This window comes from Hyaena hyaena, unplaced genomic scaffold (genome assembly GCF_003009895.1).
Source record: "Hyaena hyaena isolate Hyena2069 unplaced genomic scaffold, ASM300989v1 scaffold_344, whole genome shotgun sequence".
NCBI lineage: Eukaryota > Metazoa > Chordata > Mammalia > Carnivora > Hyaenidae > Hyaena > Hyaena hyaena.
Window position 1 is genome coordinate 1557661 of NW_024080977.1, and position 14751 is coordinate 1572411.

At 38.1% G+C, this 14751-nt stretch overlaps 1 protein-coding gene across 1 annotated transcript in view; it reads right to left on the reverse strand.

Annotated features, from left to right (window-relative positions):
- Positions 1-14751, reverse strand: part of ME1 (malic enzyme 1) — a 178007-nt gene that overhangs the window by 111278 nt on the left and 51978 nt on the right. The window lies entirely within an intron of this gene.

Sequence of the window (14751 nt, forward strand, 5' to 3'; positions counted from 1 at the left end):
TCTCTTTTCTTTAACTTAAAGTTCTATTATCCAAATGAAAAGCCACCCCTAGACACAATTTGTCGTTTAAAGTTTCCCATAATCTGAATTTTGCTGATTAAATTCCTATGGTATAGATTACCAAATTAATCTTTTTTCTGTATTTCTTGAGAAATTGGTAATTGAATCTAAAGGCTTAATGAGATTCATGTCCTTTTTTTATAAGACACTTCAGAAGATGCATAGTATTGTCACCAGCTAGACCTCAAGACTTGACCTTTCCTGCCCTCCTGCTTGTACTGACATTGTCCTTGTTTTTTCCTTACCTCATCTTTCTAGCTTCTCTCTGAACTCAGGAAAATGGAAAGCAAAACTGCCCCTTGAGCAACCAGCCGGCCCAGACTATCCAGACCAGTGTGAACTTAACCCCTGACTCAACTAACCCCAACCCAGATGGATCCTGGAATGACCTCTAGAGTAACCAACAACTACTTTTATCTCATTCTAATACTAAATTCTCTGCCCAGGGAGGAGCACAAACCTTGTTTACATAACATACAATGTATGTATAGACATGTTTCCTTAAGGAGCATGCATGACCTTGGCTTTACATACAATGATGACGAGGCATCTCTATCTAAAGATTCATCCTAACTCTAAGCAAAACAAACCATCCACCCTTGCTTAGGAGTCATGGCTTTGGAAGCCATTCCCCATGATCTCCTTTTTTGCTGCAAATAAAGTGCTTTGTCTGACAACTCAACCCAGTGCAGTTTCTGATTTCACCAATGAGCAAACTCACATTGGCTCAGTTACAGTATCTTATAGCCCTTCGTGTGATTTTAACAGCCGCTAATGCTTAATATCTACATTCATTAATTCATTAGGGGCTACAATGGGATATCCCAATTCTGTCAATCATTCCTCATTTGCTGAAATTCTCCTTTAAAGAGAAATTTCACTACACCTATTGTTTGGTTATCCAATGGTAAAGCTGATACAAATGCTGGATTCTTCCTCTTTACTTACCAGTTTTGTTTTTATGTTTATTTATTTATTTTGAGAGAGAGAGTGAGAGAGAGAGAGCGAGAGAGCACTAGTTGGTGAGAGGCAGAGGGAGAGGGAAAGAAAATCCCAAGTAGGCTCTCGCTGTCAGTGCAGAGTCCAATGTAGGGCTCAATCCCACAAACTGTCAGATCATGACCTGAGCCAGATCAAGATCAAGAGCTGGATGCTTAGGGGCGCCTGAGTGGCTCAGTTAATTAAGCGTCCAACTTCAGTTCAGGTCATGATCTCTCTTTTGGAAGTTCAAGTCAGCCCTGTGTCAGGCTCTGTGCTGATAGCTTGGAGCCTGGAACCTGCTTCAGATTCTGTGTTTCTCTCTCTCTTTCTGCCCCTCCTCTACTTGTGCTCTCTCTCTCTCTCTCTCTAAAAATAAACATTACACATGTACCCCAATGTTCATAGCAGCACTCTCAACAATAGTCAAAACATGGAAAGAGCCTAAGTGTCCATCAAAAGACGAATGGATCAAGAAGATGTGGTTTATCTATACGATGGAATACTACATGGCAATGAGAAACAATGAAATCTGGCCATGTGTAGCAACATGGATGGAAATTAGGGTGTTATGCTGAGCGAAATAAGTCAGACAGAGAAGGACAAATACCATATGTTTGCACGTATAGAAGGATTAGGAGGACCTTAACGGAGGACCAAGGGGAAGAAGAAGGGGGGAAATAGTGGGGGAGAGGGAGAGAGGCAAACCATGAAAGACTCTTGAATACTGAGAACAAACTGAGGACTGATGGGTATGGGGGGGAAGGGGGGAGATGGGCATGGAGGAGGGCACTTGTGGGGATGAGCACAGGATGTTATATGGAAACCAACTTGACAATAAACTATTTGTAAAAAAATAAAATAAAATAATTAAATTTAAAAAATTAAAAATAAACATTAAAAAAATAATAAAAAAATAAATGAGTTGGATGCTTAACTGACTGAGCCGCCCAGGGTGCCCCTTTATTTATCAGTTTTTGAAATAAAGAGCTCATTTGCTAGAATCCTTCAAGAGTTTCCACTAAAGTCTGTGTGTGTGTGTGTGTGTGTGTGTGTGTGTGTGTGTGTGTGTGTTTTGGACCAATATGAACTCATGGATTTAAACATACTTGATGTGTTTTAATCCATCAGAGTTACTTTCTTTATTGATACTAAAAGTGTCCCATACTTAGCCAGTGGAAGACTGTTCATGTTGGCCTCTCAGTCGTTTTGACCTGACAATAGTTTTGGACAGCTTCCTTGATCTCGGTTATGACAAAATGTTCCTTTTTGTCTATAAATAGTCTGTCCCAGGCCTGAAATGAGCCATTTCTCTAAGAATCCCTGTTTCCTTCTAGTAGAAAATCATACTTCAAGACCACAATCCAGGTAACAGACATCCCTCCTTCTACTGGTTGATCAAAGTATTGTTTTAAAAAAATTAAAAACAATGTTAAGATTCACTTCATATTTATGGCCAGAAATCTCAATTTAGCATTTTTTTAAGTTTATTTACTTAAGTATTATCTACACCAAATATGGGGCTTGAACTCACAACTGCAAGATCAAGAGCTGCACATTCGTCCATCTAAGTCAGCCAGGCACCCTAAACTGGCACTCTTCTTTTGCAAAGTTTACCACTCTGATTTCCTAGCAAATTCAACTTAGCAGTCTCTGAGAGATCCATTTCACACTTTCTCTTTTCCCCTCACCTCCTACACTTATCTCCCGCTCACTCTCAGCTGATCACCAATCCTAAATTTCAAACAGAAATAGATGTGATAGGGTGAAAACTGCCTCATCTTTCTAACATAAACTTCCACTAACCCATCTGCCTTTTTTAAAATAGATTTTATTTTTTTGAGCAGTCTTAGGTTCACAGCAAAACTGAGCAGAAAGTACAGAGATTTCTCATAAACTTCCTGCCTCCCCTCCACATGCCTAGCCATCCCCACACCTCACCACTGACAACATCCTTCACCACAGTGGACACTAACACTTCATTACCACCCAGAGTACATAGCTTCCATTAGGGTTCACTCTTGATGTAATACATTCTGCGGGTTTGGACATATTTATAGTGATATGTAGCCACAATTACAGTATCATACAGAGTAGAGTCACTGCTCTGAAGGTCCTCTCTGCTCTACCTATTTATCCTTCACCCTCAAGCCCCCAGCAACCACTGATCTTTTTACTGTCTCCAAAGTTCTCCATTGCCTAAAATGTCATATAGCTGAAATCATACAGTTTGTATTCTTTTCAGATTGGCTTTTTTCACTTAGTAAATTGTTCCTCCATGTCTTTTTATGGCTTCATAGCTCATTTCTTTTTAACACTGAGTAATATTCCATTATCTAGATATACCACAGTTTGTTTACCCATCCACCTAATGATGGACATATTGGTTGTTCCCAAGTTCTGGAAATTATGATGAGTCTGTTAAAAACATGTGTGTGCAGGTTTTTGTAAAGACATAAGTTTTTAATTCCTTTGGGTAAATATCAGGAATGCAAATGGTAAAAGTAGGTTTAGTTTTGTTAGAACTCTCAACCTGTCTTCCAAAGTAGCTGTATCATTTTGCATACCGACCAGCAATGAATGAGAGTCCCATCGCTCCAGATCCTGACCAATACTTGGTGTTACAGTGTTCTGGATTTTGTCATTCCAATAAATGTGTAGTGGTATCTCACTGTTGTTTTAGTCTGTATTTCCCTGATGATGTGAACTGTGGAGTATCTTTTCACGTGCTTATTTGCCATCAATATATCTTCTTTGGTGAGGTGACTGTCAAGGTTTTCGGCCCATTTTTAAACTGGGTTGTTTCCTTATTGTTGGTTTTTTAAGAGTTCTTTGTATATTTGGGATAATAGTTCTTTATCAGATATATCTTTTACAAATATTTTTTTCCCAGTGTGTGGCTTGTCTTTTCATTCTCATGACAGTGTCTTTTTTAAGTAAACTCCCTGCCCAATGAGGGGATTGAACTCATGCCCCAAGATCTAGAGATGCATGGTCTACCACCTAAGCCAGTCAGGTACCCCAACAGTGTCTTTCAGAAAGCATAAATTTTATGGGGCCCCTGGGCGGCTCAGTCGATTGAGTGTCCAACTTTGGCTCAGGTCATGACCTCACAGTTCCTGGGTTCGAGCCCTGCGTTGGGCTCTGTGTTGACAGCTCAGAGCCTTGAGCCTGCTTCAGTTCTGTGTCTCCCTCTCTCTCTGCCCTTCCCCCACTCACACTCTGTCTCTCAAAAATGAAGAAACATTTAAAAATTTTAATAAAAAGAAAGCATAAATTTTAAATTTTAATGAAGTCCAGCTTATGCATTATTTCTTTTAATGGATTGTGCCTGTGATGTTGTATCTAAAAAGTCATTGCCATAACCAAGGTCATCTAGATTTTCTCCTATGTTTTCTTCTAGGAGTTTTATAGTTTTATGTTTTACATTTAAGTTTGTAATACATTTTGAGTTAATTTTTGTGGAGACATAAAGTCTACCTAGATTCATCTTTTTGCATGCGGATGTCCAGTTGTCCCCGAACCATTTACTGAAGAGACTACATTTCTCCAATGTGTTGCTCTGCATTTCTGCCTTTCCTCCTGTTATAATGGAAGAAATTTCCTATTATCAAGGCCAACCTCTTACATGCGCTCTAGATTCTATTCCATCTCAGCTTTTCAAGGGCTTCACTCCTACAAGTATCCCATCTCTATGCTATACATCCCATCTCTATGCTATACATTCAGCACTTTCTCTACTGGATCATTCTTATGGGCATAACAACCTGCCTTAATATTATCTATCTTGTGAAAAGACTGGATTTTGTCCTCTACCCTCCTCTCTTCAGAGCAAAACCCTTCAAAGATTGATGTATTCTTACCATCTCTATTTTCTTACCTCCCATTTTCTCTTCAATCTACTAATAAGGCTTTTCTCCTTCACTGCTCCACCAAAACGACTCTTATCAAAGTCACTAACGACTCACATCTGACTACAGGCAAAGGTCAATGCTCAATTCTCATCTTTCTTGACTTCTCAACTGTGTTTGACATGGCTTTAAATAGCATGTTCATAATGATGACACTCAGACTTCTATCTTCAACATAAACCACTTCCTTGAGCTCCAAACTATATATTTAGCCAACTACTTAACTCTTCTCATCATTCAGGCCTCAACTCACAGCTGCGTTCCTTAGACAGGCCTTTTCTGATAACAGCAATTAAAGTACCTCTGTGCTAATATTTTGATCATCTTCACAATATTTCCAACTATCTGAAACAATCTAATTTTTTCACGTTTACTATCTGTCTCCTCCTTGCCATCCCCGCACCCCAATATACGTACATACACAATGCAGCAAGTTTCTTAAGTACAGATTCTATTTTTCTCACATTTGTAACCCCATTGTAACCCCAATGCCTTTTACTGCACTGGCACATAGTATGTGACCAACAATACATGCTGACAATAGTACTGAAAAAATAAGGCTTCTATAATCAAAATTTTTTAAAGTACAGAAAACATGAAATAAACCCAGATTTACACTGACTTATTAAATAACCAAAAATTATAGTATGATAGTAAGTGCTATAGACAGATTACTGATGGTTGTCTGACTCAACATAAAATATTAATTTACCAAGTTGGCACTAAATTATATCCTTTCCTGGATTTTTTTGCTATTTCTCATGAATTTATTTTGTTTCTCCAAAATAAGAATAAGCTCTGTATTAGTTACATATTTTTTTTGGATCCCTATCATAGTCAACTATGCAATCAATAAGATTTCAATGACTTATTCTAAAATTAAAATGAAATATATTTAGACTTTTTAAGGAAGGCAATTTTGTTCAATTATCTAAAATGTTCTTGGCAATATACCATTAAGTAATATTTCTTGGGAACTTGTTAGTTATCCAAGGTTTTCCAAGCACCACTAGTCTCAGGAAATAGTATCTTTAAAAAAAAAAAAAAAACAAGAGGGACAACAAATGATACTAAAATTTACATCAATTAAATGCCAAGACTTATTATAGAAAAGATTTCTATAATTTCACTGGGAGAGCCACCTGATCACCTGTATTCTCTTGTACTGAGCAAAGACTCATTTGTGGCTAAAGTACTTTCTCTTACAGAGAGCTCAATAAATGAAGGATCTGTAATGTCCCATCAAAGTCAAGCATTTTGGGAGAATAATCTGCAAAACTTCATGTAATCTCCATGATCAGAAAACTTATGAGATGCCCAAAAGTCACCAGGACATGACTCATACTTGCTGGTACAGAGTTGAATATAAAACGTTAATCCTCAATATATATATAGTTACATATATACAGAACGAAAACTTTAGAACAGAAGGTTATTTATCAATGATATTTTTAAATAAATGGAATTTCAATAAACACTTCTCCACTCATGTTTTTGTTGATCAATTTATTCAGAATATTTAACTTTTATTCAAAGTATATTAAATATAAAATTAAAAATACTCATGCTTTTGTGTCTATTTCATGTTAGAACTAAGATAATTTCAAAATGTGAGTAATTTTCTCATGTATATACTTCAAACTTTTCTCATAACCTCTAACATTGTATATATTACACACTCAAAAGAGATTTATAGGATAATATTCTTACTTCTTCATGTTGCCTCAGATAAATCCCTAATGAAGTTTATTTCATATCAAAATAGAATTCATTTCCTAACATGCAGCCTTCTATTATAATTAGACTTCTATTTTCTTCTGGAAATTCGTTCATGACCCTGCTCCTGACCCACTGGAGGAGGCAACCACTTTACAACTTTTTTTTAATGTTTTATTTATTTCTAGGAGAGAGAGAGAGAGAGAGACAGCGTGAGCAGGGGAGGGTCAGAGAGAGAGGGAGTCACAGACTGAAACAGGCTCCAGGCTCTGAGCTGGCAGTCAGCACAGAGCCCGACGCGGGGCTTGAACCCACAAACCGCAAGATCATGATCTAAGCGAAAGTCGGACGCTTAACCGACTAAGCCACCCAGGCGGCCCCCACTCTACAATTTTCTATAGGAATCTTCTCTTCCATTACAGAAGCTCATTTTACTATCTTTTGAAATAAGAAAATTACACCCCATATTTTTCACAAATTGTGAGTATGCGCTAGTGAGTCCTGGAAGTCAGCCAAAGTGGAGTCATATCAGCAGATCTGAGCGAATGGGAAAATGCAGTGCTCAAGAAAGCTAAGTTCAAGTAAAATGCAGGTGTTACCTGATAAGGAAATACCTAGGATAAAGGTGCAGAGTTAGGGGTCATATACCTACAGTTGAAAAGAATAGAATATGGGATAAGCACTGGGTGTTACACATAGGGGATGAATCACTGGAATCTACTTCTGAAATCATTATTGCATTATATGCTAACTATCTTGGATGTAAACTGAAAATAAATAAATAAAATTATAATAAAAAAAAAGAAAAACTACCTCAACTAAAAAAGAAAAATAGTAGAATAAGTTGCTAAAGGAGAAAGAAGTGAAGGCCTAGGGGAAAGCATTACAAGTTAGTACCCACAATAAAAGAATAGGATGACTGAGAAGAGTCCAGGAAAAAAGGCAGGCAGGAAGGATGGAAGGAAGAAAGGGAAGAGGAGAGAGAAGAGATGGAGGGTAGCTAGAAGGGTGGGAGGAAGGGAAGAAAAAAGAAAAGGAAAGGAAGAAAAGGAAAAAAGAAGAGAAAAGAAAGAAAAGAAAACAATTTAACGGGACAACCAGTGTTTCTAAAGCCAAGGGAATTCAAGGGAGGGCAGTGTTAAGAAGGCATGGATCAATATTAATTTCCTGCAGTAAATGCTTAGAAGAAGAGTTCTAAGTATATTAAGAAATGTTTTCTCCTGAACTATTTGAGAGTCAAGTAGCCAACATGATGTCTCATCACTATCAATAATTTAGTGCATTTCCTACAAACAAAAGAGTCTCCTACATAATTATAATAAAAAAATTAATACTGACATATTACTTCCATCTGATTCTCAGACACCATTCACATTATACCATTTGTCCCAATGATGTCCTGCGTAACAAAAGTCCAGTTCAAAATCCTATGTTGTACTTAGTTGCCATGTTTCTTTGGTCCTCTTCAATGTGGAACATTTACTCAGTCTTTCCATGACTGTCATGACCTTAATACTTTCATAGTTACAAGTCAGTATTTTTATAGAATGTCCCTCAATTTGGGTTTGTGAGGTATTTCCTCATGACTGATTCAGATTATACATAAACTGCAAGAATATCACAGAAGTGACACTGCCTTCTTCTCACTGCATCCTATCAGGTGGCACTGTTCCTGGTTTGTCCCATTATCTGCGATGTTCACTCTGATCACTTGCTTAAGGTGATACCTTCCAGGCTTCTTCACCGCAAAGTTACTCTTTCTTCCCTTTGTAATTAAAGAGCATTTTATGGGATGATTCTTCAAAACCCTCTGCTTCTCTGTCCAATTTCCAATGTATTCATTTATTTATTGATATCAGTGTGGGCTCCTGTTTATTACTTTATTCACTAGGTTTTAATCAGTGGCAAATATTTATTTGATGCTCAAAATGTCCCAGATTTGGTCAGTGGGAACCCCTTCAAGCTGGCTGCTTTGTTCTTTTGACATAAATCCATCATTGTTTGAGTACTTCCTTACTTTCTGGTACAGATGTCCTCAGCTCATCTTTTACTTATCCTGTCACAGCCCTGGAATCAGTAATTTCTTTAAGGAACTCTGGTTCCTTTTGATGGAAAGCAGTACTCAGATCTGAGTGCTAGGCATGCTCATTGTTACTGGGGTATTGCTGCTCCTAAAACAACTCAATGGACAGAAAAAGAAGATATGTATGTACATACATACTTTACACATGTATGTGTATACACATGTGTATGTATATATATGTACACATATACATTTCAATACCTACGTGTATACACATATATATTTCTATACCTATCCATCTAAGCTATCCATACACTGAAAACCAAATGTTCACACTAATCTCCTCAATTCCAATTCAGCACCAAAGGGCTCATTCTAGTGTTCTCCCTTCACTTTTCACACTTATAACAACCTTCTCCTATAGTGAAAAACCTAGCTCCCATTATGCTTAATAGATTTACTTATTTGACCAGTCCTCTTGTATGAACCCAATCCTGTCCCCCTTCCCATGCAGACACCCTGCTCACTTCACTAAAGCTCCAGTCTCTAATGGAGGCAGTCCTCCTACACAGGTGCCCTCTCCATCCACTGGGGCTCTGACACCCAGCCCTGGGCCACCTTCCTGCAAGGACTCTCCCTTCACCCTGCTTGGCTCTCACACCCTGACTCAGGGTGCCCTTCTGTGTGGATGTTCTTACCCCTGTCCAGGCTCCAACACTCCATGCTGGGTCCCCACACTTTTATTTATTTTTTAATGTTTCTTTATTATTTTTGAGAAAGAGAAAGAGAGAGCAGGGGAGGGGCAGACAGAGAGGGAGACACTGCATCTGAAGCAGGGTCCAGGTTCCGAGCTATCAACACAGAGCTCGACACAGGGCTCGAACTCAAAGACCGTGAGATCATGACCTGAGCTGAAGTCAGATGCTTAACCAACTGAGCCACCAGGCGCACCCCCCCCTTTTTTAAAAATGTGGTACCCACCCTTTTAATTGGAGACTGAAACACCATGAAGCAGACAGAGAACACTGCCAGATTGCTGCTGTCACCTCTGAGAAACATGACAAAACTGACAGTGAATGTGTAAAAAGAAGCTATAATTATCCTCTGCTGCTGGAGAAATACCAACCTCGAGCAAATCTTTACAGATTAAGGAATTTTATCTTGGAAGTATTTCCATTTCCATGTCCTCTGCTCATCATACTTGTGGAAATTATTTTCCTAATTGTTTATTTTACACTTTTGTTTGTTGTACTTTCCCATTTGTATGTGGTGAAACAAGTGGATTTTTCTCCTTTCATATTTCTTACATTTCTTTTAAGTATACAAAATCCTGTCTCATCAATTACCTTTCTGTATGCTACCTTTTTTTCTAAAAAAAAACTATCTAAAATTTCAGTATATTCTGTGATATGAGGATTTAATATCCTACTTCATACTTTTCCAAATATTATACTTTTGCTATTATTACACTTTTACCTCATTAAGGTCTCCTGTCTTTTGACACCTGCTTTTATTTTTTCACTTCAAATTGTCAGTCAATCCTGATTGAATTTCCTTCTTTTTTTAAATGTTTATTAAAAAATTAATCTATCTCTTACCTATTAGAGAGTAGGTAGCAGGGTGAGCAGGGAAGGGGCAGGGAGAGAGGGAGCCACTGAATCCAAAGCAGGCTCCAGGATCCAAGCTGTCAGCACAGAGCCTGACGCAGGGCTCAAACTCATGAACTGTGAGATCATGACCTGAGCCATGAGTCTGATGCTTAACCAACAGAGCCACCCAGGCGCCCCCTGACTGAACTTCCTTCTTAATATAGATAGGTTCTATCCATTCCACCAACTAATCTTTTTTTTTTTTTTTGTAAAAATATTTTTTTTTATAATGTTTTATTTATTTTTAGGAGAGAGAGAGAGACAGCGTGAGCAGGGGAGGGTCAGAGAGAGAGGGAGTCACAGACCGAAACACGCTCCAGGCTCTGAGCTGGCAGTCAGCACAGAGCCCGACGCGGGGCTCGAACCCACGAACCGTGAGATCATGACCCAAGCGAAAGTCAGACGCTTAACCGACTAAGCCACCCAGGCGCCCCTCCACCAACTAATCTTAACTCCCTTGCTTTCTTTTCTTTCCATCACACGATTTCTGAAAACCTCCCAATCTAAATCAATCCATTTGCCTTTCTTTTCCTCAAGCCCTACTGCCTGTCAATAGGCATGTTTGAATAATGTTTGAATGATGTTTGAAATGATGTTTGAAAATGACCTGAATAGGCAGGTGTGTTAGATCCATTAAAACCTCAGGTATCCCATAGACAGATAAGCAGACAAAAAAAGATGTGGTACATATATACAGTGAAATTTTATTCAGCCACAAAAATAATGAAATCTTGTCATTTGCAATGACATGGATGGAGCTAGAGTATAATGCTAACTAAGCGAAGTTACTCAGAGAAAGACAAATACCATATGATTTTACTCATACGTGGAATTTAAGAAACAAAACAAATGAGCAAAGGGAAAAAGCAAGAGACACAAACTAAGAAACAGACTCTTACCTATAGAAACAAACTACTGGTTACCAGAGGGGAGGTGGGTGGGGGCATGGGTGAAATAGGCGATGGGGATTAGGAGTATACATCATGATAAGTACTAACATATAGATGTTAAATCACTGTATTGTGCACCCGATACTAATACAACACTCTATGTCAACTATTGTGGAATTTTAAGATAAAAAATAATTTTAAAAAAATCATGGTCTCTCCAGTGTCAGCTAGGTCCTCACAACTTAATATGACTTCCTTAAGTGTCTTCTATCGTATACTCTTAGATTATCCATTAAAGCTACTTTATATTTCTCCTGTCCCCCATTCCCACCCCTCTACACTATCATCAGACAAGCACACTTTTTTTTCTTAACTCTAAAGAAAGAAACTTTCAGCTCCTAGCCATCTACCTATAAACTTCCTTCTATTATTCATTGGTGAGTAAAGTGTCAGTATCACTGTCCTCTGCTCTAGTTTACCCTCATGCTGTCACCTTCTGGCCACTTAGTCCTCTTCATTAAATGCTGGCACTCTCCAGGTTCAAAAAAGTTCTTTTTCACTCTAAGACACAGTGAAGGCTGAGAGACTCTGCACTGTTCCCCCCACTTCATTTTTGAAGTCCTCTTTGCCTTAGCTTCAGCTAAATGTCTGACCTATCTCCCTTTTTGGTCCCATCTTTGCTTTTGGCATTTGATCAACTAATTCAGCCTGAGAACTATCCAGTTTTCAACTCTGGATAATCTTTTAGGGATTCATTTAGGCATCCCTCCAATACCTCCAGCTCATCTTCATGGCCAGGCTAGCTTCTAATTGCTTATCAGAGGCAGTTCAAGTGTTACCTCCTCTTGGAACTATTTCCTGACCCACATTCAAGCTGAGTTGGAATCTCTCTGCAATCCCATAGAACTGTGCTGTTTTTCTTTATTATAACACTTATCATATTTGTCATATAGTCTTTCACTTTCTTACGTCTGTCCTACCAGATTATAAACTCTTAAAATCAGGAATTCTGCTTTTCTTACAGAAAAAAAAGAAGGAAATAGGGAGTTTATAGAGAGAATATAGGAAATGAGAGAAGAAGGTAGTTTAGATGTGACTATGGCACCAGCTGACCCAAAGGTGGCTAGCACACCAGCACCAAAATCACCCCCAAAACTGGACTGGAAAACACTCAGGAGCTATGTGGCCAATGTATATACTTTGGGGGGAGGGGTCTTCTGAAAATGACAAGACCAAGGAACAGATAGAAGAAATCGAAAATACAGGGGGAAAGTCCCTGGGAAAGTATAGCAAGAACCAGAGCCAATGCCCATTTCTAGGATGTGGAATACTGAGAGCCCAAGAGATGAACAGTGTGAGGTCTTAGTATTAATATGGGAGCCAAGATCTTAATGACAGCAAAGGATCTGAGAAATAAGGGGTGAACCAAAGCCTCTAGTTCTGAGGAAGAATCATGACTGTTAAGAATACACTAGCTTTTAAGAGAAAAGTAAATAAAGTCATTGAAGGGCTTCAGTCTGGCTTACTCAGAAATAAAACGACAATGGGACAAAGCCTCTGGACAGAGAAGGACTCAGTGGAAGGTGCAGGGGCCCATGGAAAGTCACAGCTTTCTGATTACCAATTCTATTATAGAAGTAAAAAAACTTTTTAACTGAGGCCAGAAGAACAAGATAAATTTCCCATTTCTGCTAGTCAGCTACTTCCAAAAGCAAGGTTTTTCTTTTTTGTTATCACATAACATCCTAATATTACTAACATGAGTAATATTTTTCTTGGTGTAACTAGTTGATTTTGTTCTGCAATGATACTCTTGTGAATTTGTTCTGTTTATTGTAGATAATGTTTAAAGTTCTATTTCTAGTCAATTCTCCTGAGGAGGGAAAATCAGTATGGTGGCAGATTTCTAAGATGGGCCTCAAGATCTCCCAGCTGCTGGTATTAACATTCCCACTATCATGCACACGATGGATTTTACTCTAATTAGGTTATGTTAGAGGAAGGAATATGCTCTTTCTGAGGTCAAAACCTGGCAGTTATTATATCAAAGTCCTATATATTTTCAATGAAATTAACTTTGGTATAATAAGTTTTAAACTGATTATAGAGAGTTTTCTAAAGGTTCATAAAAAAAACAAGGGCACCTTGGTGGCTCAGCCACTTAGTGTCTGATTCTTGATTTAAGCTCAGATCATGACCTCACGGGTTCATGGGATTGATCCCCACATCAGGCTTTCTCTCTCTTTCCCTCTCTCTGGCCCTCCCCAGCTTGCACACAGGCTCTCTCTCAAAATAAATCAACAAACATTAAAAAAAAAAGTCTTAAAAGAACATCAAAGAGGATTCAATATTTTAAAGGGAAGTCATTAAAGGATAACTTTTAAAAGAATGCAGTAGAGGAGACATAAAGAGAAAAATATAACAGTTTTTAAATATTTATAGGATTATTACAAAAAGTATAAAATCGTTATTTGTAAAATCTCTATCAAGAATAAAAATTTAGATGGGGCGCCTAGATGGCTCAGGCAGTTGAGCATGTGACTCTTGATTTCAGCGCAGGTCACAATCTCATGGTTTGTGGGTTTGGGCTCCGTGCTGACAGTGTGGAGCCTGCTTGGGATTCTCTCTCTCCCTTTCTCTCTGCTCTTCCTCCACCTGTGCTCGCTCTCTTTCTAAGTAAGTAAATAAATAAATAGATAAATAAACTTTTTCTAAAGAGGATAAAATCTTAGATAAAATACAAGTGATCCATGCTTGCATTTGTAAAAGCTCTTCAATATCCAAGTGGATAAGTTTAGGAAGATTATAGAAGATATGAAACATTTTCTTTGATACTGGAAATTAAAGAAATAAAGTAGCTAATATAACCAGGTCTTTCTTAGTCTGTACTACTATTATTCCAAGATACTATATGGTGAGCAGAAAAGACACAACAAATTTTACAATTTAATTTGCAAGGGAAAAAACAGTCACCCTTACCTACCTTGAGTTCAGTCCCTTAGGTGATATTTGCTTCCTCTAAACTCCCTTTCAGTAAAGACAGTAGTGGGAAAGACACCAGAAATATCTGCTGGATGCACTAAAATTCTTTGAATATGACACTATCGGGAAGAAAATTAAAAATCCCCAGAGCTAAGAGGCAGAAGTTAAAACGAGGATAGAGAAACAGGGAGAAATGGCCATAGAAGGATAAACTGCTATACACAAAAACAATTAAACTAGTACCAATTACTTGCCAAGCATCCATCTTACTTACCCTGTTTGAATTAGCAAAGTCTATTAGAAGAGAATAACTACCTAGTCTCACATTGAGGCTGGTATCTTAAGTTTACTTCTGAAATTATAAATAATAGCAAAGAGGTAAAGGGGGAAAAGCACTTTTCTTCTCATTTTTGAGGGAAAATACATATATCCTCTCAGACATTTATTGGCAACACAAGGAAAAAAATCCTTCAGTTACTTGATGTCTATGGAATGAGAGTCCCATCCAGTGCCAGTGTAAACTGACAGTTGCAGTGGGATCC